This window comes from Chelonia mydas, chromosome 6, assembly GCF_015237465.2.
Source record: "Chelonia mydas isolate rCheMyd1 chromosome 6, rCheMyd1.pri.v2, whole genome shotgun sequence".
NCBI lineage: Eukaryota > Metazoa > Chordata > Testudines > Cheloniidae > Chelonia > Chelonia mydas.
In genome coordinates, this window is record NC_051246.2 from 128,002,784 (window position 1) to 128,025,099 (window position 22,316).

The window sequence follows — 22,316 nt, forward strand, 5'->3', positions numbered from 1 at the left end:
GGCTCCTCTTCGTGCCAGCTGCAGCTTTTGCAGGCTTTCTGATGGGACTGCTGTTCCTTTCAGACACTCCTTGCCATAGGGGGATGATCGGGTCCAGAATGCTGAACTCAGGGGCAGACAGCGCTCTTCACAAAAAGAGGAACCTAACCTGAGGCTCATCTCTTAGGACCAACATTTTTTCAAAGTCCTAACTTAAATGCCTAAAGAAGAGGCCTGCTTTTCAGTTGTGCCGAGTGCCCAGCAATTCCTACTGCAGCTGCTGGGTAACCTTGAAAATTAGGCCATTTATTTAGGAACTGAAGTATTTACTTTGGGCCAATATTTTCCAGAATGACTAGCGATGTTGAGTGCCTCATTTCTTAGGTGCCCAACTTGAAATACCTGCCTGCGTCCAAATGTCTTAAAGATAAGTTTACCAAAGCAAATGTATATGTCTGCCCCATTATGCACCCTGCCCCCTCACCTGTAAGCCACAGTACTCTAACATCTCCAACGTTACAAGACTGTAATGCTGCCTGTCTTAGGATACTCAATTGCTTATCTCTGCTTTTTTTTTTTTCTTCTCAATCTTGCCAGTGTTGTTGCAATGGAAGTTCTTTTGGCAGGGCTTAGTCACTGTTAACATTTAGTTCAAAAGGCTTCTGCCGGGATTTTCACACAGTCCTAACACGTCGTCTCGTATCTCATTATACGTAGCCAAAGTGGAGACCATGTTTTGACTAGGATTGTAGTTGCCACTGGCAATATTCATGACAAGCAAAACAGGACCGTTCCCCTGCACTCGCTAATACTTGCTGAGCTGAGCACTTCCGATAAGCATTAAAGCACTGGGCATGGCTTTAACACAGCTCTTCAGAGACCGCGGGGACCTGAAATGTTTGACATCTTTTCTGCAGCTGGCACAGCCATCAGAACATGGAACCAGCTATAAAGTCATAATGATAGGACGCTCTCATGGATTGGATGAGAGATTAAAAGGTCAACCTTGTTTTACTCACCTCATTGAAGTTAATGGGATTTACGTGTGTGAGTAAGAGGTTCAGAGTTGAGGTTCAAATTTAGCAGGGCTAATGTGGACTCCCAGTAATTATGGCAAGTAGGCTAAGGCTCAACTTTTTACAGAGCACGATCTAATATTAAAAAGCGAAGCACGAGCCCATCGCTGAATGTGGAAAGCCAAAGAGCAGTGAGCATCCCGGAAAACTTCAGACCATATCTAAATGGGGCCAGTCTGATTATTTTTAGAAGAAGCCTGAGACACCAGTCTCTTCTGTCTTGGCCTATTAGAAGACTCATAGAGTTCCAGGCCAGAAGGGACCATTAGATCACCTAGTCTGACCTCCTGTATAACACCAAGCCACAGCATTTACTCCAGTTACTCCTGTATCAAGCCTAACGGCCTGGGTTTCTCTGGACGATCTGCTTTAGTTAGGCATCCAGTCTGGATCTGAAAATGTCAAGAGATGGATAATCCACCACTAACCTTAGTAGTTTGTTCCAGTGGTTAATTACCCGCCTAGTTAACAATGGGTACCTTTATTTCTAATTTTGAATTTGTGCAGCTTTAACTTCCAGCCATTGGTTCTCATGCCTTCCTCTGCTAAACTGAAGAGCCCTTTAGTACCCTAGTATTTTTGTCTCTGGGAAGGTCCTTACACACTGTACTCAAATAACCTGTGGTCTTTGTATCCTCCATCTCCCTCTCACTTCCTGAATCTGTTTCCAATGACAAAATAGCACTTACGGTTGTTCCCAGCCTCATGGCATTGCACCCACAGGAGTCGACTTCCTTCTTTCCCCACAGGGTGCTCAACCCCGGCTCAGCCCCAGACCCCGCCCCCACTCCACCCTTTCCCTCCAGCGTATCTACCTTTCCTCCCAGTTTAGTGTCATCTGCAAACTTGCTGAGGGTGCAATCCACACCATCCTCCAAATCATTAATGAAGATATTGAACAAAGTAATGTAGACACGGCCTTAGGGTTACCAGCTTTAAAAGGTTCCAAACTACGAATGCAAGAACTATCCTCTGGAAATTGGATTTGCATTCCTGAGCTCTTAAAAGAACAGTAACCCCCTAAATTTCTAGGTCCTGGGGAGATGTAGCTTGGCTGATCAATGGCTCTAGCCCCCAGTGCAGTTTTTAATCTCAGCCATTTGAATAGCTACCTAATAGCTGGGACCCATGACACCAATTTTTTAGAAGAATCCCCTGTGGAGAAAAAAAGCACTTATGGGATGAATGTTTCTAGACCATTCCCTGGCCACAGCCAGCTGACTCTGTAGGAAGACTCCACCTTTGAATTAACACACATTTCGGATTGTAGGTTCACATATATCACTGACATGTCATCAGTAATTTAGGCCACTTGGTACCTATCTTCAAATGTCTCAGTATCCGGTAAGATATATCATTGCAATTACATATGCAGAGAGGTGTAAATGTCAGGTCAGTGGCACCATCTAGTTGTTCGTTTTTGGAATACGTCCGCACACGGGCATCTTCAATGTTTAGATGACATCAAGGCAGCTGCAGAGCACCCCTGCGGGACTGCTTGCGACACTGCTCTGCAAGAGGGCTCTTCACTCATAGGTGTGTCTCCACTGCGCTCAGACGCAACACATGCAGATATACCCTGGCTAGCTCGAATAACAATAGCGGTGAAGCTCTGACATCATGGGCTAGCCGCTTGGGTACATACCTAGGCTCTTGGACGGGGCTGTGCATCCCATGCTGCCATGGCTTCACGGCTAAGGTTCGCTTCGATCAAAGCTAGCTCAGCTAACGCAAGTGAGTCTGACTGCAGGGTAGCCATACACTAGGGGACAGGCTGGTCATAAAGCTCAGACTGCACTACTCAACTCTCCCTCATTAGGCCTGCATTTACCTGTCACCTAACTCTGCTCTTATCTCCCTTTTAAAATGTTGAATCAGGAGAAGGCGGGTACAGAAAGGCGGTGCTGTTCGAAAGTAATAAATCCTGTCTCACCGTGCGCTTCCTGCCCGGCAGTTTCTCTAGGGATCTCTTTGTTCCACACTTGGCGGATTCGGAGAGATGCCCACAGCTAGGTACAAGAGTGGATGGAATGAATAATCCTGAAATGTCCTCTGCAGCTGGTCTCCCCTAATGGGGCTGAATTGTTGCCATCGAAAGGGTTACATGAAAAGGTGATGCAGCTGCAGGAGCTTTTTGTTGTGACTCGATCAATAATGCCATCAACATTCACTGGGCACTTGTGGGTGAGAGAGACCGAGACCTCGTGATGTCACGATTCAGGGGAAATTACAAGAGTGGGGCCTACGCCTGGCTACCCAGATGGTCCAGACTGCCAGAGTCCGTCCTGATAATGGGAACGCGTCCCAGGGTCAAATGGAGCCTGAAATGCAGATTTCCTGTTCTCTGGGGGGAAAGTACCTGCCACAGCTGCAGCTCTCCTGGCATGCTTTGCATCTGGGAGGCACCGTGGTCCAGTACAGGGAAGGGGGAACTCATGGAATTCGTCACAATCACAGAAGAAGATATAATAATAACAGGATCCTAGTTTTTTTTTTTTTCAGATTGGTCTTCTCGGGCTCAACGTCCTCCAAATGTGATCTGCAGCATGTAATTTATACGCCCTGTCCGTGGCGGATTAATGATTTTGCCGCCCCCTAGGCCCGGAAATAATTGCCCCCCCATATGAACTTGTTTTTAGTTTTGTTTTTACAAATTCGCGCAGTCATTGGTGGTTTCAATACGCGCGGTGATTGGTAGAATTGCAGCGTCCAGAGGCGCCGACTCTGTGGGTGCTCTGGGGCTGTTCCGTGGGTGCTCCGGGGCAGAGACCCCACCGGCAGCTCCCCCCACCCCCTGGCCCCAGCTCACCTCCGCTCCGCCTCCTCCCCTGAGCGCGCCGCCGGGTCCTGCTTCTCCCCGCTCCCTGCCAACGCTTGTGCACGAAACAGCTTTGCGTGGCTGGGGGGGGGGAAGAGGGAGAACGCCGCGTGCTAAGGGGAGGAGGCGGGGCCGGGGTGGGGATTTGGGGAAGGGGACCAATAGGAGCAGGGAGGGGGCGGAGTTGGGGCGTGGACTTTGGGGAAGGGGTTGGAATGGGGGCAGGGAAGGGGTGGAGTTGGGGCGGGGTCAGGGGGGGTGCGAGCACCCACTGGCGCCAGGGGAAGTTGGCACCTCTGGCTGCTATTATAAATTTGCCACCCCTGCAAATTTGCCGGCCTAGGCCTTGGCCTTGTTGGCCGAGGCAATAATACACCGCTGCACCCTGTCTAAAAACCTGAGGTTGGAACGGGGAAGGGAAAACCCAACTACTGTGGTTTTAGAGTAACAGCCGTGTTAGTCTGTATTCGCAAAAAGAAAAGGAGTACTTGTGGCATCTTAGAGACTAACCAATTTATTTGACTATGAGCTTTCATGAGCTACAGCTCACTTCATCGGATGAAGTGAGCTGTAGCTCACGAAAGCTCATGCTCAAATAAATTGGTTAGTCTCTAAGGTGCCACAAGTACTCCTTTTCTTACTGTGGCTTTATGAGGAATATATTTTAACAGCAAAGATAAATGATCTAGATAAGGACAGGTTTCAGAGCGGCAGCCGTGTTAGTCTGTACCCGCAAAAAGAACAGGAGGGCTTGTGGCACCTTCGAGACTAACCCATTTAAATAAATAATTTAAATAAATTTGTTAGTCTCTAAGGTGCCACAAGTCCTCCTGTTCTTTTTGTAGACAGTGACAGCATCTCTTTGGACAGAAATCTCAGGGCTTCCCAAGCAACTGCACAAGCCTGGAACTTCTGTGGGGAGTATTCTGCAGCTAAGATCGCACCGTGCTATCAGAGCTTTTCCAGATATAGTCCCGATGGGGAGCTATCAGTAAACAGTAAAACCATTTTTATTTCATGTCTTTTACAATTCAGTTTTAATCTTCTTGATAAGCATAAGTAAGGGCCAGTGGGGTTGAGGCTGAAATTACAGGTCAGCTGCTGCTTCTGGAGTCTGGAAGATAAATGCACTATGCACAACTGAGCAAAATAATTGTAGGGGATTTAATTTGGGGGCCCATTTTGCAGTCAGGGTGAATAAAATGCTCCAAGTAAAGGGCAGGCATTTTGATGTTCGAGCACAGCGTGGAGTCATAATAACATAAATATCACACTTTTTCTTCTGCAATCTTAGATACACGTTGTCATGGTTTGGGACATTTCCCCCTCAGGGGTCCCTTGAGGGCACCCACGTTAGGTTCCCAGCTCCTCAGCTGGCACCTCCCTTGAGCAGAGATCCGCATCTCGCTTCCTCCTCCCTGGGGTTTTTCCAGGCTGAACGGTTCCCTGCCTACACAGTGCCATTCCCTGCAAGCCAGATTGCCTAACCAGGCCAGCCTCTGTGCTTTGCTTTCTCTCTGAAGGCTTATGAACAGTGTAACTGCCAACAGTTATAAGTTACCACACAGCCCTTTATAAGCAAGCATATATATTCTTAAGGCAACAGCATTACAGAGAAAACATAGTAAAACAATAAACAAAACCTACACACATGCTACTAAGCTTAAGAGGGTCACCTCCAACTCCAACAAAGGGTCTGGCAGGCGCTCAGTCCGTCAGTCACCATGGGGTTTTTCTATGTTTGCAAATTCATAACAGCCTTAGCTCAGAACAAGCACCCCCATGAATAGTTCAGTCTTTCCTGGATACAATTTGGGCCTTTCACCTTATGATTCTGGGAACAGGCAATCAGTGGACAATGGACCCCTCCTCAGGCCATAGCTTCAATAGGCTGGGTTTTTGCATGCACCTCCTCCTAGACATTTCCAAGGAAATCCACTTTACATGTATTAAAGATCATTTTTGTCTGCCACATTGTTCAATGGTCAAGTCAAGTTTATTAATAGCGACTGAGCCATGGACTAATGTGACAAAACCAAAATATTCCAATAAAATGTAAAACTAAACCCAGAATTGTATATGAAAATGATCAGGGGGCTGGGGCATATGGCTTACGAGGAGAGGCTGAGGGAACTGGGCTTATTTAGTCTGCAGAAGAGAAAAGTGAGGGGGGATTTGATAGCAGCCTTCAACTACCTGAGAGGTGGTTCCAGAGAGGCTGGAGCTCAGCTGTTCTCAGTGATGGCAGGATGACAGAACAAGGAGCAATGGTCTCAAGTTGCAGTGGGGGAGGTCTAGGTTGGATATTAGGAAACACTCTTTCACTAGGAGGGTGGTGAAGCACTAGAATGGGTTACCTAGGGAGGTGGTGGAATCTCCTTCCTTAGAGGTTTTTAAGGCCCAGCTTGACAAAGCCCTGGCTGGGATGATTTAGTTGGGGTTGGTCCTGCTTTGAGGAGGGGACTGGACTCGATACCTCCTGAGGTCTCTTCCAACCCTACTCATCTATGATTCTATGATAATATATATAAATAAAAATTAAAAAGAACATAAACCAATTAAAGCATATATAATCGCCATGCCACTTTGCCTTTTCCTGGTTTTATGAGCTGACCATGCAAATAGGGCAACTGCTCAGATCACAGATAGTGTCAGTTCCTAATAAATATTCTATTTTCTGAGAGGTCGTAGAAAAAGGCATTGGGTCAGAATCACGGAAAGCCATTTTTGGACTAAACTGGCAATATAAATTACTAGGGCTGTCAATTAATCACAGTTAACTCAAGCGATTTAACTCAAAACATCAACTCAATTAAAAAATAATCACGATTAATTGCCGTTTTAATCGCACTATTAAACAATAACAGAATACCATTTATTTAAATATTTTTGATGTTTTCTACATTTTCAAATATATTGATTTCCGGTACAACACAGAATACAAAGTGTGCAGTGCTCACTTTATATTATTATTTTTGAACTGAGCACTGCACACTTTGTATTCTGTGTTGTAACTGAAATCAATATATTTGAAAATGTAGAAAACATCAAAAATATTTAAATAAATGGTATTATTAACAGTGCGATTAAAATGGCGATTAATCGTGATTATTTTTTTAATCATTTGACAGCCCTACAAATTACAATGTAATAAACAACGGGGTACGTCTTCCACCTGTTCAGAGTCCCATGGACAGAGGTGGTTACATTTCTCAATGCCATTACATATCAGCTTTCTAAGTAAGCTGTCTGCATAGATTGAAAGTGGAGAGCTGTAAAGGCCCTCCTTAACTTGTTAGGAAAACTGTCCAAATAGCTGGCATACCCATAAGTCTTTTTCACAAGGAGGAACCAAGGTGATGTATTTGTTATGGAAACAACTGCCATGTCTAGTTGCTTATTAATATCCTCTTATCTCAACGTGATTAGGGATTTCACATTTTTAAACTTAAATGTAATCATTTCCAGTTCTGAGAATCCTAGAGAATGCAAAGAATTTTGAATATACTCTAACCAGTTTACATGAAAAAGCCCTACTGAACTTTTCCTCTAAGCATAGCCATCGCAAACATTGTGGGTGCATGGTATGAATGCAAAACCCAAAACTGATGTTATGGTATTGGACTTCGGACAGAACAGAATTCAGGCCTGTCTTGGTTTGAAGAAGAAGATGGGGTATTACTTGTGAGACCAAGAATCTTCCTAAGAAATTTGTTTTGAATCACTTCCAGTCCCATGGGATCATTTTATCCCCATCTCCCTGTGACATACCAAATCTGAGCACTTCGTGTTTGAGGCCAAGGTCTGGTGAAATTAAGTTGCCCCCACGGGTCCAAGTGAAACGTAACATAGCTTGCGTTGAACTTGAGACCTTCTCTTTTGTTACCTGAATGTTTATCCCACAACCTATTTTGGGAGAATCAGATATCCAGGTCGGGGAAGAACTAACTTGTTCAATATATTGTCCATCAATCCTCCGTATATGCAATCTCCGTCTTTGACTAAAATCAGTTCCTTTTGTTTTGGAGTAATTTATCACAAGCCCTCCCACTGACAGTATAAACCAAATGCATTTAATAAATGCGTCAGTCCTACTGTTTGTGGTGATAGAATAAGATTATCTGCATATAAGAAGACAGCCATAGGGTCATTAGTGGTTTTAGGGGGAAAATACTGATCTCCTTTCAATACTAAACCAACAACATTAATATACATGTTAAAAAGAAAAGGGGCTAACAGACCGCTCTGATGAACCCCCTTTGTAACTGGGATGCAATCAGTTCATTGCCCTTCAAGCCTGTGCTAATCTTGGCCTCAGTTTGCCTGTGATGAGCTGTGAAAAGAAAAAGTTAATACAGCTTCTTCTTCAGCAAATAATTTTCTATTTTTCTGCCCAATCCTCTAGTCTCCCCAAAAGATATCTAGTATATATTTTTAAGACAATGTCCAATAAGCTGACTGGGTGATAATTCCCTGGATCTTTATCCCCTTTTTCAATACAGTGGGATAATAATACTGGTAAATCACCCTGAGCGGGAAAATCCCTGTATTATTTATATTGGAGAAATGTTTAGCTGAAAGAGGTGCCCACCAGTTAATATTCTCCTTAAGTACTTGTGTAAAGTCCTCCCTGGGAGCTTTATTACAACATTGTTGATCAATATATAAACTCAACTTCCTTACTGGATATTGCGGGCCATTCTGGAAGGGAACAAGGGATGAATTCTACCAGGCTGATCATGATGAAAAGATAATACATAGCGTATCCTCCTAAAGTGCAGAATAATAATTTTGCCATGCATGCTTGGGGATCAGAGGTTCAATATTACTCCTAATCTTCTTGGAGCCCAGTGCTACCAGTTTCCAAAAATATATCAAATTTTCCATTTTGGCAGCAGATTCAAATTCTTTCTCAGCGCTATACAATGCTCCAACTTTTCCTTTTCCAGCAATATTTTTAACAGCTTTCTAAAATTACCTAGCTCTTGTATGGAATCTTGTGAACTATCCTTCCTTTCCTTATCTTCCTGGCCCTAATGTGTAGCTGTTTTTTATGATGAAAACAATCTGCATCATACAAAATTCTCTTTATCTTTCAAAGGGTAAAACTCAAAGTTTTGGGTGCTCAGATCAACCTGTAATTTTTTGTATAATATTTAAAGACCTCAGGGGATAGACTGACCTAAAAACTTATTTTTTTTAACCTTAGCAGATAACTAGAGGAGAGGTTTTACTTCAGTTTTAGATTTAACCAGTGGATTCCACTTAATTGGCCTCATATTTAAGGCTTCAGAATTAGAAGTGGAATACTATCTAACAGGGATTGACCAAAAACCTGGGGCTGGAAGGCAAAAATTAACCTATAAGTTAATTTGGTGGTCACTTTTGGACTTAAGGGCCACTGAAAAATTAGAAAAACAAAGCCATGTTAAAATTGGGACTGCAATATAGTCAATCGCACTCCCCCCTCTAACGGGTGGAGGTAAAGTGCCCCACTGTTTCCTCACCACCGCTACCAATAAAACCTCCTTTCCTGAATCTATCCAAAATCACTGAATATTTCTGGCCTGTGGAATTTATTATTTTATCTTTAGTATTTCTTGAGGGAAAGCAAACAGCCTGTCACTGAATGCACCATATGATAAATTTCACATTTCCTTATCTTCCGCATCCAGCTGAGCATTGAAATCACCTAAAAGAATAAAATTTGCCATTGGACAAGTATCAATCAACATCTCAATAAGAGATTCTAGCTCTGCCAGTAAGGGTTTATTATAATGGGGGAGGAGGCAAATAAGCATTCAAAGCAACTGTTATCCGGGAAACTGATACTATAAGACTGAAAATAAGGATTATCCAGAACTACAATAAGAACAGCCATACTGGGTCAGATCAATGGTCCATCTAGCCCAGGGTCCTGTCTCTGACAGTGGCCAGTGCCAGATGTTTCAGAAGGAATGAACAAAACAGTAACTTTGAGTGATCCTTCTCCTGTACTTTTTCCAGTTCTAATATATGTTTTTCGAGATGGGGCAACCAGAACTGCACGCAGTATTCAAGATGTGGGCAGACCATGGATTTATATAGTGGCATTATGATATTTTCTAATTTACTATCCATCCCTTTCTTAATGGTTCCTAACATTCTGCTGGCTTTTTTGACTGCCGCTGCACATTAAGCAGCTGTTTTCAGAGAAGTATCCACAAGGACTCCAAGATCTTTCTTGAGATGTAACAGCTAATTTAGACCCGATCATTTTGTATGTATAGTTGGGATTATGTTTTCCAATGTGCATTACTTTGCATTTATCAACATTGAATTTCATCTGCCATTTTGTTGCCCAGTCACCCAGTTTTGTGAGATCTTTTGTAGCTCTTTGCAGTCTGCTTGGGACTTAACTATCTTTAGTAGTTTTGTATCATCTGCAAATTTTGCCACCTCACTGTTTACCCCTTTTTCCAGATCATTTATGAATATGTTGATAGGACTGGTCCCAGTACAGATCTCTTCTGAAAACTGACCTTTTAGTCCTACCCTTTGTTTCCTATATTTTAACCAGTTACCAATCCATAAGAAGACCTTCTCTTTTATTCCATCATGGCTGACTTTGCTTAAGAGCCTTTGGTGAGGGGCCTTGTAAAAGGTGTTCTGAAAGTTCAAGTATCTGATATTGGATCACCCGTGTCCATATGTTTGTGACCCCCTCAAAGAATTTTAATAGATTGGTGAGGCATGATTTTCTTTTACAAAGGCCAGGAGTGCTGGAGGCAGTAGGAGGTGTGTGTGGGGGTCCTTGTGTTGGGGCAGCGAGGTGCAGTCCTCAAGGGGCACAAGGACCTGCCACCTCCAACGACTTCCAGCATATCTGGGAACCACTTCCTTGCTTTGTATGCCCCGTAATGCACAGATGTCAGTCCTCAATAATCTGCCAGCGCCTCCCCACTGCTCCCAGACGGGGTCTCCTCTCTCCCGCTGGCTATGCCGAGCAGGAATTGGGCTCCCAGCATGGGATCAGGAAGCTGCACCACTCCCTGGACCCACCCACTCCCAACACCGTCATTTGCCCTGTTGTTCTATAGTCCTCTGATGCTCCATGCCCACAGTAATATAACATCTTTGCATTTAATACAATGGGCTCCAAAGATGCTACAATTTAATTCAATAAGATTTGTCAAGGATATTGCAGGAAAATGCCATATCTGTCTCACATGCATATATAGCATCTTGTAGTGCTGTGCTGTATATTGTGTATGCCAGGGTTCATGAGAGTCATTTAGATACAAAGTGTTCAGTGAGTGAGGCTTGGTCTCTCTTTCAGACCTGCCTCAACTACTGTGCACTGCCCAAGATGCAATGTGTAATGACATTTCACACTGAAGCTTTGTCTATGAATGTATGAACTCCGACTATAGAAAGACTCCCACTGACTTCTTCGGTAGTTGGATTGAGCCCCAATGTATGTTCATAGATTCCAAGGCTACAAGGGACCATTGTGATCACCTAGTCTGACATTCTCTGTAATACAAGCCCTAAAACTTCCCACAAATAATTTGTAGAGCAGATTTTTTAGAAGAACACTCAATTTTGATTTAAAAGTTGTCAGTGATGGAGAATCCACCATGACCCTTGGTAAATTGTTCCAGTGGTTAATCACTCTCACTATTAAAAATCTACGTCTTATTTCTAGTCTGAATTTGCCTAGCTTCAGCTTCCAGCCATTGGGTCATGTTATACCTTTCTCTGCTAGATTGAAAAGTCCTTTATTAAAGATTTGTTCCCCATATCACCCCTTAACCTTCTTTTTGTTAAGCTAAATAGATGGAGCCCTTTGAGTCTATCATTATAAGACAGGTTTCTAATCCTTTAGTCATTTTTGTGGATCTTCTCTGAGCCCTCTCCAATTTATTAACATACTTCTTGAATGGTGGACGTCAGAACTGGACACAGTATTCCAGTAGTGGTTGCAACAACATAGTCTTGCTATTTATCTTCAATGTAGTTTTCATTGGTGGCCCTTTGGTCAATAGTCTTGGAAATTAGTAGACAAGGACAATAGTTTTGGGAGCTTGGTCTAAATCATACCCTCCAACTTTCAGATTTTAGTCCAACATTGTTTGTTCTTAGATGATTAATTCACAGCTTCAGGAAGCATTTACTGCTGGTGATCCCCTTTGAAGCTTCTTAGTAAAAATGACTTTTGAGTTATCTCCTCTCACTCTCTCTCCTTTATTTAATAGGCTTCTGCGTACTTGAGTTCTCAGAGCTAAAGCCACTTTGTTCAAATTTAAAAACAGATTGAAGCTTTAAACTAGCTGTTAACTATAAATAATGTTTTTTCCATAAAAGAATAGTACATAATGCAGCCTCATTACGCCCACACATTTAATAAGTGTCTTGTAATTACCACTTGGTAATTGGAAGTGTAGGGTCATGGAAGAAAGAGGCTGTATTTTTGGTATTGGTTTTGCTTATGTAGAGTATATTGATATTCGTATCCCAGAAGAGAGTTTAAAGCAAATGTTTAAATTGAGTGTTGGGTTGAAAAAGGAAGGTGTAATTCCACCCTGGACCACTGGGAGAGCTGTTCATTGTGTCAGACAAGCAGTGCCACTCTGGGAAGTAAGAGTAAGTGAGATGCTGTGTCTAGTGAGAGTGAGGGAGATGAATGGGCACTTAAACACAATGAGGGGTCCTTTCCCCTTTATTGGGTAAAGTGTCGGACATTCAGTGAAGGCCAGTCCAAAGGGGTCTGAGGGAAAATCCAGGCTGGGAAGAGCTCTCTAAGGTGAATAGCTCCTTGCCCAAGGGAGTTGAGCACATGGAGAAGTTACTGTAAGGGACAGGTTTCAGAGTAGCAGCCGTGTTAGTCTGTATCCGCAAAAAGAAAAGGAGTACTTGTGGCACCTTAGAGACTAACAAATTTATTTGAGCATAAGCTTTTGTGAGCTACAGCTCACTTCATCGGATGCATTCAGATGAAAGCTTATGCGCAAATAAATTTGTTAGTCTCTAAGCCCTGGTCTACACTAGGACTTTAGGTCGAATTTAGCAGCGTTAAATCGATGTAAACCTGCACTCGTCCACATGATGAAGCCCTTTATTTCGACTTAAAGGGCTCTTAAAATCGATTTCCTTACTCCATCCCTGACAAGTAGATTAGCGCTTAAATCGGCCTTGCTGGGTCGAATTTGGGGTACTGTGGACACAATTCGACGGTATTGGCCTCCGGGAGCTATCCCAGAGTGCTCCATTGTGACCGCTCTGGACAGCACTCTCAACTCAGATGCACTGGCCAGGTAGACAGGAAAAGAACCATGAACTTTTGAATCTCATTTCCTGTTTGGCCAGCGTGGCAAGCTGCAGGTGACCATGCAGAGCTCATCAGCAGAGGTGACCATGATGGAGTCCCAGAATCGCAAAAGAGCTCCAGCATGGACTGAACGGGAGGTACGGGATCTGATCGCTGTATGGGGAGAGGAATCCGTGCTATGAGAACTCCGTTCCAGTTTTCGAAATGCCAAAACCTTTGTCAAAATCTCCCAGGGCATGAAGGACAGAGGCCATAACAGGGACCCAAAGCAGTGCCGCGTGAAACTGAAGGAGCTGAGGCAAGCCTACCAGAAAACCAGAGAGGCGAACGGCCGCTCCGGGTCAGAGCCCCAAACATGCCGCTTCTATGATGAGCTGCATGCCATTTTAGGGGGTTCAGCCACCACTACCCCAGCTGTGTTGTTTGACTCCTTCAGTGGAGATGGAGGCAACACGGAAGCAGGTTTTGGGGACGAAGAAGATGATGATGATGATGATGAGGTTGTAGACAGCTCACAGCAAGCAAGCGGAGAAACTGGTTTTCCCGACAGCCAGGAACTGTTTCTCACCCTGGACCTGGAGCCAGTACCCCCCAAACCCACCCAAGGCTGCCTCCTGGACCCGGCAGGCGGAGAAGGGACCTCTGGTGAGTGTACCTTTTAAAATACTATACATGGTTTAAAAGCAAGCATGTGAAAGGATTAATTTGCCCTGGCATTCGCGGCTCTCCTGGATGTACTCCCAAAGCCTTTGCAAAAGGTTTCTGGGGAGGGCAGCCTTATTGCGTCCTCCATGGTAGGACACTTTACCACTCCAGGCCAGTAACACGTACTCGGGAATCATTGTACAACAAAGCATTGCAGTGTATGTTTGCTGGTGTTCAAACAACATCCGTTCTTTATCTCTCTGTGTTATCCTCAGGAGAGTGAGATATCATTCATGGTCACCTGGTTGAAATAGGGTGCTTTTCTTTAGGGGACACTCAGAGGTGCCCGTTCCTGCTGGGCTGTTTGCCTGTGGCTGAACAGAAATGTTCCCCGCTGTTAGCCACGGGGAGGGGGAAGGGTTGAGGGGGTAGCCACGCGGTGGGGGGAGGCAAAATGCGACCTTGTAACAAAAGCACATGTGCTATGTATGTAATGTTAACAGCAAGGTTTACCCTGAAAGAGTGTAGCCACTGTTTTATAAAATGTGTCTTTTTAAATACCGCTGTCCTTTTTTTTTTTCTCCACCAGCTGCATGTGTTTCAATGATCACAGGATCTTCTCCTTCCCAGAGGCTAGTGAAGATTAGAAAGAAAAAAAACCGCACTCATGATGAAATGTTCTCTGAGCTCATGCTGTCCTCCCACACTGACAGAGCACAGACGAATGCTTGGAGGCAAATAATGTCCGAGTGCAGGAAAGCACAAAATGACCGGGAGGAGAGGTGGCGGGCTGAAGAGAGTAAGTGGCGGGCTGAAGACAGGGCTGAAGCTCAAATGTGGCGGCAGCGTGATGAGAGGAGGCAGGATTCAATGCTGAGGCTGCTGGAGGATCAACCCAGTATGGTCCAGTGTATGGTTGAGCTGCAGCAAAGGCAGCTAGAGCACAGACTGCCACTACAGCCCCTGTGTAACCAACCGCCCTCCTCCCCAAGTTCCATAGCCTCCACACCCAGACGCCCAAGAACGCAGTGGAGGGGCCTCCGGCCAACCAGCCACTCCGCCACAGAGGATTGGCCAAAAAACAGAAGGCTGGCATTCAATAAATTTTAAAGTTGTAAACTTTTAAAGTGCTGTGTGGCATTTTCCTTCCCTCCTCCACCACCCCTCCTGGGCTACCTTGGTAGTCATCCCCCTATTTGTGTGATGAATGAATAAAGAATGCATGAATGTGAAGCAACAATGACTTTATTGCCTCTGCAAGCGGTGATCGAAGGGAGGAGGGGAGGGTGGTTAGCTTACAGGGAAGTAGAGTGAACCAAGGGGCGGGGGGTTTCATCAAGGAGAAACAAACAGAACTTTCACACTGTAGCCTGGCCAGTCATGAAACTGGTTTTCAAAGCTTCTCTGATGCGTACCACGCCCTCCTGTGCTCTTCTAACCGCCCTGGTGTCTGGCTGCGCGTAACCAGCAGCCAGGCGATTTGCCTCAACCTCCCACCCCGCCATAAACGTTTCCCCCTTACTCTCACAGATATTGTGGAGCACACAGCAAGCAGTAATAACAGTGGGAATATTGGTTTCGCTGAGGTCTAAGCGAGTCAGTAAACTGCGCCAGCGCGCCTTTAAACGTCCAAATGCACATTCTATCACCTTTCTGCACTTGCTCAGCCTGTAGTTGAACAGCTCCTGACTACTGTCCAGGCTGCCTGTGTACGGCTTCATGAGCCATGGCATTAAGGGGTAGGCTGGGTCCCCCAGGATAATTATAGGCATTTCAACATCCCCAACAATTATTTTCTGGTCTGGGAATAAAGTCCCTTCCTGCAGCTTTTGAAACAGTCCAGAGTTCCTGAAGATGCGAGCGTCATGTACCTTTCCCAGCCATCCCACGTTGATGTTGGTGAAAAATCCCTTGTGATCCACCAGAGCTTGCAGCACTATTGAAAAGTACCCCTTGCGGTTTATGTACTCGGCGGCTTGGTGCTCCGGTGCCAAGATAGGGATATGGGTTCCGTCTATGGCCCCACCACAGTTAGGGAATCCCATTGCATCAAAGCCATCCACTATGACCTGCACGTTTCCCAGGGTCACTACCCTTGATATCAGCAGATCTTTGATTGCGTGGGCTACTTGCATCACAGCAGCCCCCACAGTAGATTTGCCCACTCCAAATTGATTCCCAACTGACCGGTAGCTGTCTGGCGTTGCAAGCTTCCACAGGGCTATTGCCACTCGCTTCTCAACTGTGAGGGCTGCTCTCGTCTTGGTATTCATGCGTCCCATGGCAGGGGAAAGCAAGTCACAAAGTTCCATGAAAGTGCCCTTACGCATGCGAAAGTTTCGCAGCCACTGGGAATCGTCCCAGACCTGCAACACTATGCGGTCCCACCAGTCTGTGCTTGTTTCCTGAGCCCAGAATCGGCGTTCCACAGCATGAACCTGCCCCATTAGCACCATGATGCATGCATTGGCAGGGCCCATGCTTTCAGAGAAATCTGTGTCCATGTCCTGATCACTCACATGACTGCGCTGATGTCGCCTCCTCGCCCGGTATCGCTCTGCCAAGTTCTGGTGCTGCATATACTGCTGGATAATGCGTGTGGTGTTTAATGTGCTCCTAATTGCCAAAGTGAGCTGAGCGGCCTCCATGCTTGCCTTGGTATGGCGTCCGCCCAGAAAAAAGACGCGGAACAATTGTCTGCCGTTGCTCTGACGGAGGGAGGGGCGACTGACGACACGGCTTACAGGGTTGGCTTCAGGGAGCTAAAATCAACAAAGGGGGTGGCTTTACATCAAGGAGTATTTCAGGCAGGACTTCATGGAGGGTTCCAATAAGAAATGGTGCACCTAAGTTATTGTTCTTATTGGAACAAGGAGGTTAGTCTGGCCTCTGATTGATACATGGCTAGATTTACCTCGCTGCACCTTCTCTGTGACTGACTGCAGTGTAACCTAGAGAAATGAGTCCCCTAGACGGGGGAGGGGGGTAACCAAATGAGTACACAACAAATCTGGTCTATTTCTTGTTTTGATCCACTCCATCTATCTTCTACATCTTTGGCTGGCAGCAGACGGTGCAGAAGGACTGCAAGCCATCCACATCTCATGGCTGCTCGGCAGAAGATGGTACAATATGACTGCTAGCCATCCTCATCTCTTGCCTGCCCGGCAGAAGATGATGCAATAGGACTGCTAGCAATTCGTATCGCCACCCGCAACAATGTTTTTGCCCCATCAGGCATTGGGATCTCAACCCAGAATTCCAATGGGCCGCGGAGACTGCGGGAACTGTGGGATAGCCACCCACAGTGCAACGCTCCGGAAGTCGACTCTAGCCTCGGTACTGTGGAAGCTCTCCGCCGAGTTAATGCACTTAATGCACTTAGAGCATTTTCTGTGGGGACACACACACTCGAATATATAAAACCGATTTCTAAAAAACCGACTTCTATAAATTTGACCTTATTCCGTAGTGTAGACATACCCTGAGTGCCGCAGGTTTTTCTCTGTAGTGTGGACATACCCACAGAATCTATGTCTGAGCTGGAATTTGGATCCAGGTCTCCTGAATCCCAACTGGCTGCCTTGACCACAACCCATTCTTCCTGTCTAATGATTTTTATCATGATTTCAGTTTTAATAGGAGAAGGCATTGTTAGTGACCAAGGTAAGGAATATTTTTAATACAGTAGGTTTGTAATGGCAGTGTCCTTCTAAGGACCAGCAGGAGAGACTATAATTGAAAGTCAAACCCACCGTGTCTAAATATCAACAAAAAGAGCAAGGGGACAATGTGGTTTGAGAAGAGATGTAAAGCAAGAAACAGACGGCTTAAGGAAAATATGAACAGTCTGGCGAGGGGGAGAGCTATAGAAACATAAGCAGAATCCAGCGAAAGGTTAATTTGCAGGGCAAAAAGAAATACGGTAGCAAATGCTGATCCACGAAAGAATTTCTGCCAACGGTGCAGGCTCCTTCAGATGTGCTGGCTGTTGACGGAATGTAAAGAGAAAATTGGTCCATTCAGAACTGCTAGCGAGGGACTATGGAGGAGGAGGGAGAGCAGAGGGACAGCAACTTGCTTAAACAGACCCTGTGGTGCTATGTTTGCAAAACTGGATGATTCCACCCCTGCAAATCCATGGATCCCCGGCCCTGGGTCTGCAGGAGGGTGGGGAAACTTGCCTAGAAACTGTGTGCCAACTCCTCTCTGCATTGCAGGCTCCATTGGAGCCATGCACCTGTCAGGGATGGTCTCGAAAATACTTAATCCTGCCTTGAGTGCAGGGGACTGGACTAGAAGACCTCTCAAGGTCCCTTCCAGCCCTTCGATTCAATGCTGCCAGGGCTCTCCTTAGCTGCTGTTGGCTCTGAGCAAAAGAGCACTGGGAGAAGGATGCATCACACCTTCTTGGCAGTTTTGTCCCAAACAAAGGGAGTTCAGAAAGACTGTTGAAAGCACAAGACAAACCACTATGGATGTATCTGATTTGGTGTCTCTTGGGAGCTGAACGTTCCTGAGGGCCAGTTCTGAGGCATGTCAAGCTAGCACAGATGTATTTGAATAGAATCCTGAGGACAGACTAACTTTCCTTTCTCAGCCTGTCCGACATGATCCCCACTAAGCCACCTGATCAATAGGGAATACACTGATATATATATATATATTTAAATTTAAGATAGAAACCTGTGGACATGGACTTTGTGGACTAATTAAATTTGGGATCCTATCAGACAAGGGATAAGAGCCAGTCTGACTGCTCAACCAGCCTGAAAACTGAAAGAATGAATTAAAATCTCATCCGATGTGATTAGAGAGGAATAAAACGTCTGAACAATTGAAATGCTCGCGGTGCTCTGTGCTTTCAGAGGTGACTTTGTGAAAGAAAGTAACTTATGTTCAACAGAATTGGGGCTGCAGCATGCAGCTAGAATCTGAGCATTTCCAGAGTTTGTGGGGAAGGGGGCATGTTTAGAACTGGGGATTTGGCTGGGCCTGGCTACGTGCCGACAAAGTTTGCATCTGGAGCTGGACTTTGCATCTGGATCTAAGATGGATGAGGTAGGACAGGTAACATCTTGGACCAACTGCTGTTGGTGGAAAGGACAAGCTTTCGAGCTTCACAGATCTCTTCCCCAGGTCTCGACCTAGACCTTTCTGAAGGGTTGGGATCTATGGGGTTTGATTTGGGTCAATGTCTGTGTGGTGGGGTGTCCACCCTGCACAAATCCGGAGCGGGTTAAAAAGGGCCAATTAACCTTATAGGCTGTCCCTGGAGGAGAGCCAGGGCTGGATTAGCACTAACTGAAGGTGAAGCCCAGCTGGACAGGAGCAGGCTGAGCTTGTGTAAAGCCAGGAAGTTGCAGGCAGAAGGGGGCTGGTGTAGTAGGGCTGAAGCTGGCTGGCTGAGCAGGCCAGGCTGGCTATTTAGGCTGGGAGCGGCTGAGAGAGATTCACAGTGGAATGTGGAGAAGGAGGTAAATGCCAGTGAGGGTCAAGAGCTACTGTACAACAATATGCAGCTTAGGACAGGAAAGATAATATAAGGGGAACAGATGAAGATGTACAGCTTGCGGGCAAAGGGAGATGTATAGCATTTATGATAGCAGTGATTAAGTGCACTTTAGAGACAGGGAAGAAGATTGAAGAAAAAATATAACGAAAGTGGCAGAGAAGTATTTGCAATCTCTTGATAGATGGCATTCATGCAATTTTAAGTGAAAGTAATAATATCATTTAAACAACATGGTTCTAATGGTTTTTTGCTGGAACACACACAGTTTAATAAGACCTGGTCAGGAATGAAAGAAAAAGCTGTTTTTGAAATGGAAAACAAACCTGATGTGATATGTGTGCAAGAAACATGGTCAGTGAGAACTTATGTTTAGACTTCCAAAGTATGATATAATCAGATGTGACAGAGAAATAACAAGAGGAGGAGGGGTCTGTATATTTATAAAGGAAGGTCTTAGTTACATTGAAATAGATGTCCAGAACTTCCGTTTTGAGTACAACACCGTTGAGAATATTCTTACTTTCATATGAATCGATAATGTTTACAACCCATGTAAAAAACTAGACAATCTAGAATTAGAAGAGTTAGTTAAGGGGGTCAAAGGCCCATATATTATTTGTGGAGACCTCAATAGCCATAATGAATTATGAGGAAGCAGGAAAACTGATGTTAGTGGCAAACACCTGGAACTGATATGCACAACCAGGTATTGCTCAATAGTGGAGCACTTATGAGGTTTAATTTGGTGGATGGAACCTTCTCATGTTTAGATCTGGGAATTGCAACAAGTAATATGGCAAGCAAATGCAGCTGGGAAATCTATAAAGAAGATGGAATGGGAAGTGATCACTTCCCTATGGTAATTACATATCAAGGCCAAGGTAATGTTGAGAACACTGAAGGAATTCCTACCTGGAGTCATAGAAAAGCAAATTGTGGAAGCTTAAAGGGTAAGTGTACTGAGTATTTAAGTATCAATTATATAAGTGATAATCTAGAGGAATTTCATGATAATATAAGAAAGGAAGTTGTAGCAGCAGCCAGCCTAGATGTACGTAAGACATTGAATTGCTACAAACTAAGAAATCTAGCTGGTGGAATGGGTATTTGGGTGTCCTGTTCCGTGATGCAATCAACTTCTCTGGTGGAGTGTCTTTGTTTGGTGAAGCCAGTTTTGAGTGTAAGGTATATATCCCTAACTTTCTCCTCAGAGCATATTCTGTGGTATTGGAGTGCCTGGCTGTAGATAACTGATTTCTTGGTGTGTTTGGGGTGGTTACTAGGATTCTTTTGTTGAAGCTGATCATGGTGTCCAGGAAGTTGGTGCTAGTGTGGAAGTTTTACAGAGACAGTCTAATGAACAGCTGGTCGTGGTTGGAGTTGCAGTGGAAATTTGAGGGAGTTTAAGTCATCTGTCCAGAGGATGAAAATATCATCAATGTATCTCAGGTACATCACTGGTTTTGTGATTCATTTGTCCAGAAATTCTTCTTCAAGGCGGCCCATGAAGAAGTTGACATATTGGGGAGCCATCCTAGTACCTATGGCTGTTCTCATGGTATGGACAAAGTGCTTGTTTGTTGTTGAATATAAAATTTTCCACAGTATGCATCTGATGAAGTGAGCTGTAGCTCACGAAAGCTTATGCTCAAATAAATTGGTTAGTCTCTAAGGTGCCACAAGTATTCCTTTTCTTTTTGCAAATACACACTAACATGGCTGTTACTCTGAAACCTGGAATATAAAATTGTTATGGGTGAGGATGAAATGGATGAGTTTGGGGTGTATATCTGAGGGTTTTCCGTTGTCTTGTAAATATTGGAGGCAGGCAGCTATGCTGTCATTGTGAGGGATCTTGGTGTATAGGGACCTGACAGCCATAGTGGCAAAGATGGTGTTCTGAGGAAGGTTGTTACCATTGAGGAGTTTGTTGAGGAAGTTGGTTGTGTTCTGGACAAAGCTGGTCCTTTGTGTGGTGAATTGTTTGAGGATATTTTTATGAGTCCTGATATTCCTTCAATAAGAGTGTTGAGGCCAGATATGATGGGTCTGCCTGGGTTCCCTTGTTTGTGTATCTTGGGAAGCATGTAGAAGCTCCCTGGGATGGGTTTATGGAGGATGAGTTTGTCTTGGAGTTGTTTGGGGAAGGATTTGATGATATCCTTAAGTTTCTGGGTAAATTGTGGTGTGGGGTTGTCTTTGATTTCCTTATAGTAAGTGGTGCTGGAGAGTTGACTGTTGGCCTTGTGTATGTAGTTGTCATGGTTGAGGACTACAATGGCATCCCCTTTGTCTGCTAGTTTGATCACTAGCTAGTGGTTAGATTTCAGATTTCAAACAGATTGCATCATGGAACAAGCCACCCAAATACCCTCAGAGAACCTGCTTCAACACAGAAATAAACCCCCCTAGTTGTCACCAACCATCCCACACTGGAATCCATGTGGGGTATCATCAAACAAATACAACCCATACTCAATGGGGACCCCATCCTGAAAGAAATCTTTCCTGAACCCCTCTTCTGGCCTTCAAACAACCCCCCAATCTCTCCAAGCTCTTCATCATCAGAAGCAAGATCCCCCATAGACCAGGATACACCAACTCAAAGCAGCACCGGACTCTGCCAGAACAACAGATGCAAAATCTGTAGACATATTTTCACTACTACAATGATCAACACTCTCCACAACACACCTTTCAAGATCAATGAGTTCTATGGATGCCTATCACAACATGTGATATACCTCATCCAGTCACTAAATGCCCCAACAACTGCTATGTGGGTGAAACTAGATAACCAGTACACTCTCTCACATGAAGTCACACAGGAAAATAATTCAAAACCACCATTTCACCTTGGGTGTAGACGTTTCCCATAGTCAGATGTAGAGTGATTGCTATCAGTCCTCATCCTCAAAGGAAACTGGCACAACACTTTCAAAAGGTGAGCCTGGGAGCTTAAATTCATAACGT

At 44.7% G+C, this 22,316-nt stretch overlaps 1 long non-coding RNA gene across 1 annotated transcript; it reads right to left on the reverse strand.

Annotated features, from left to right (window-relative positions):
- Positions 1-3,412: 3,412 nt before the first annotated feature.
- On the reverse strand, positions 3,413-21,893 carry LOC122466383. Its single transcript, XR_006291819.1, has 3 exons — positions 21,767-21,893; positions 8,544-8,551; positions 3,413-3,423 (listed from the first exon to the last, which is right to left on the reverse strand). It is a non-coding gene; the product is annotated as an uncharacterized LOC122466383 (long non-coding RNA).
- Between the last annotated feature and the right edge of the window lie 423 nt (positions 21,894-22,316).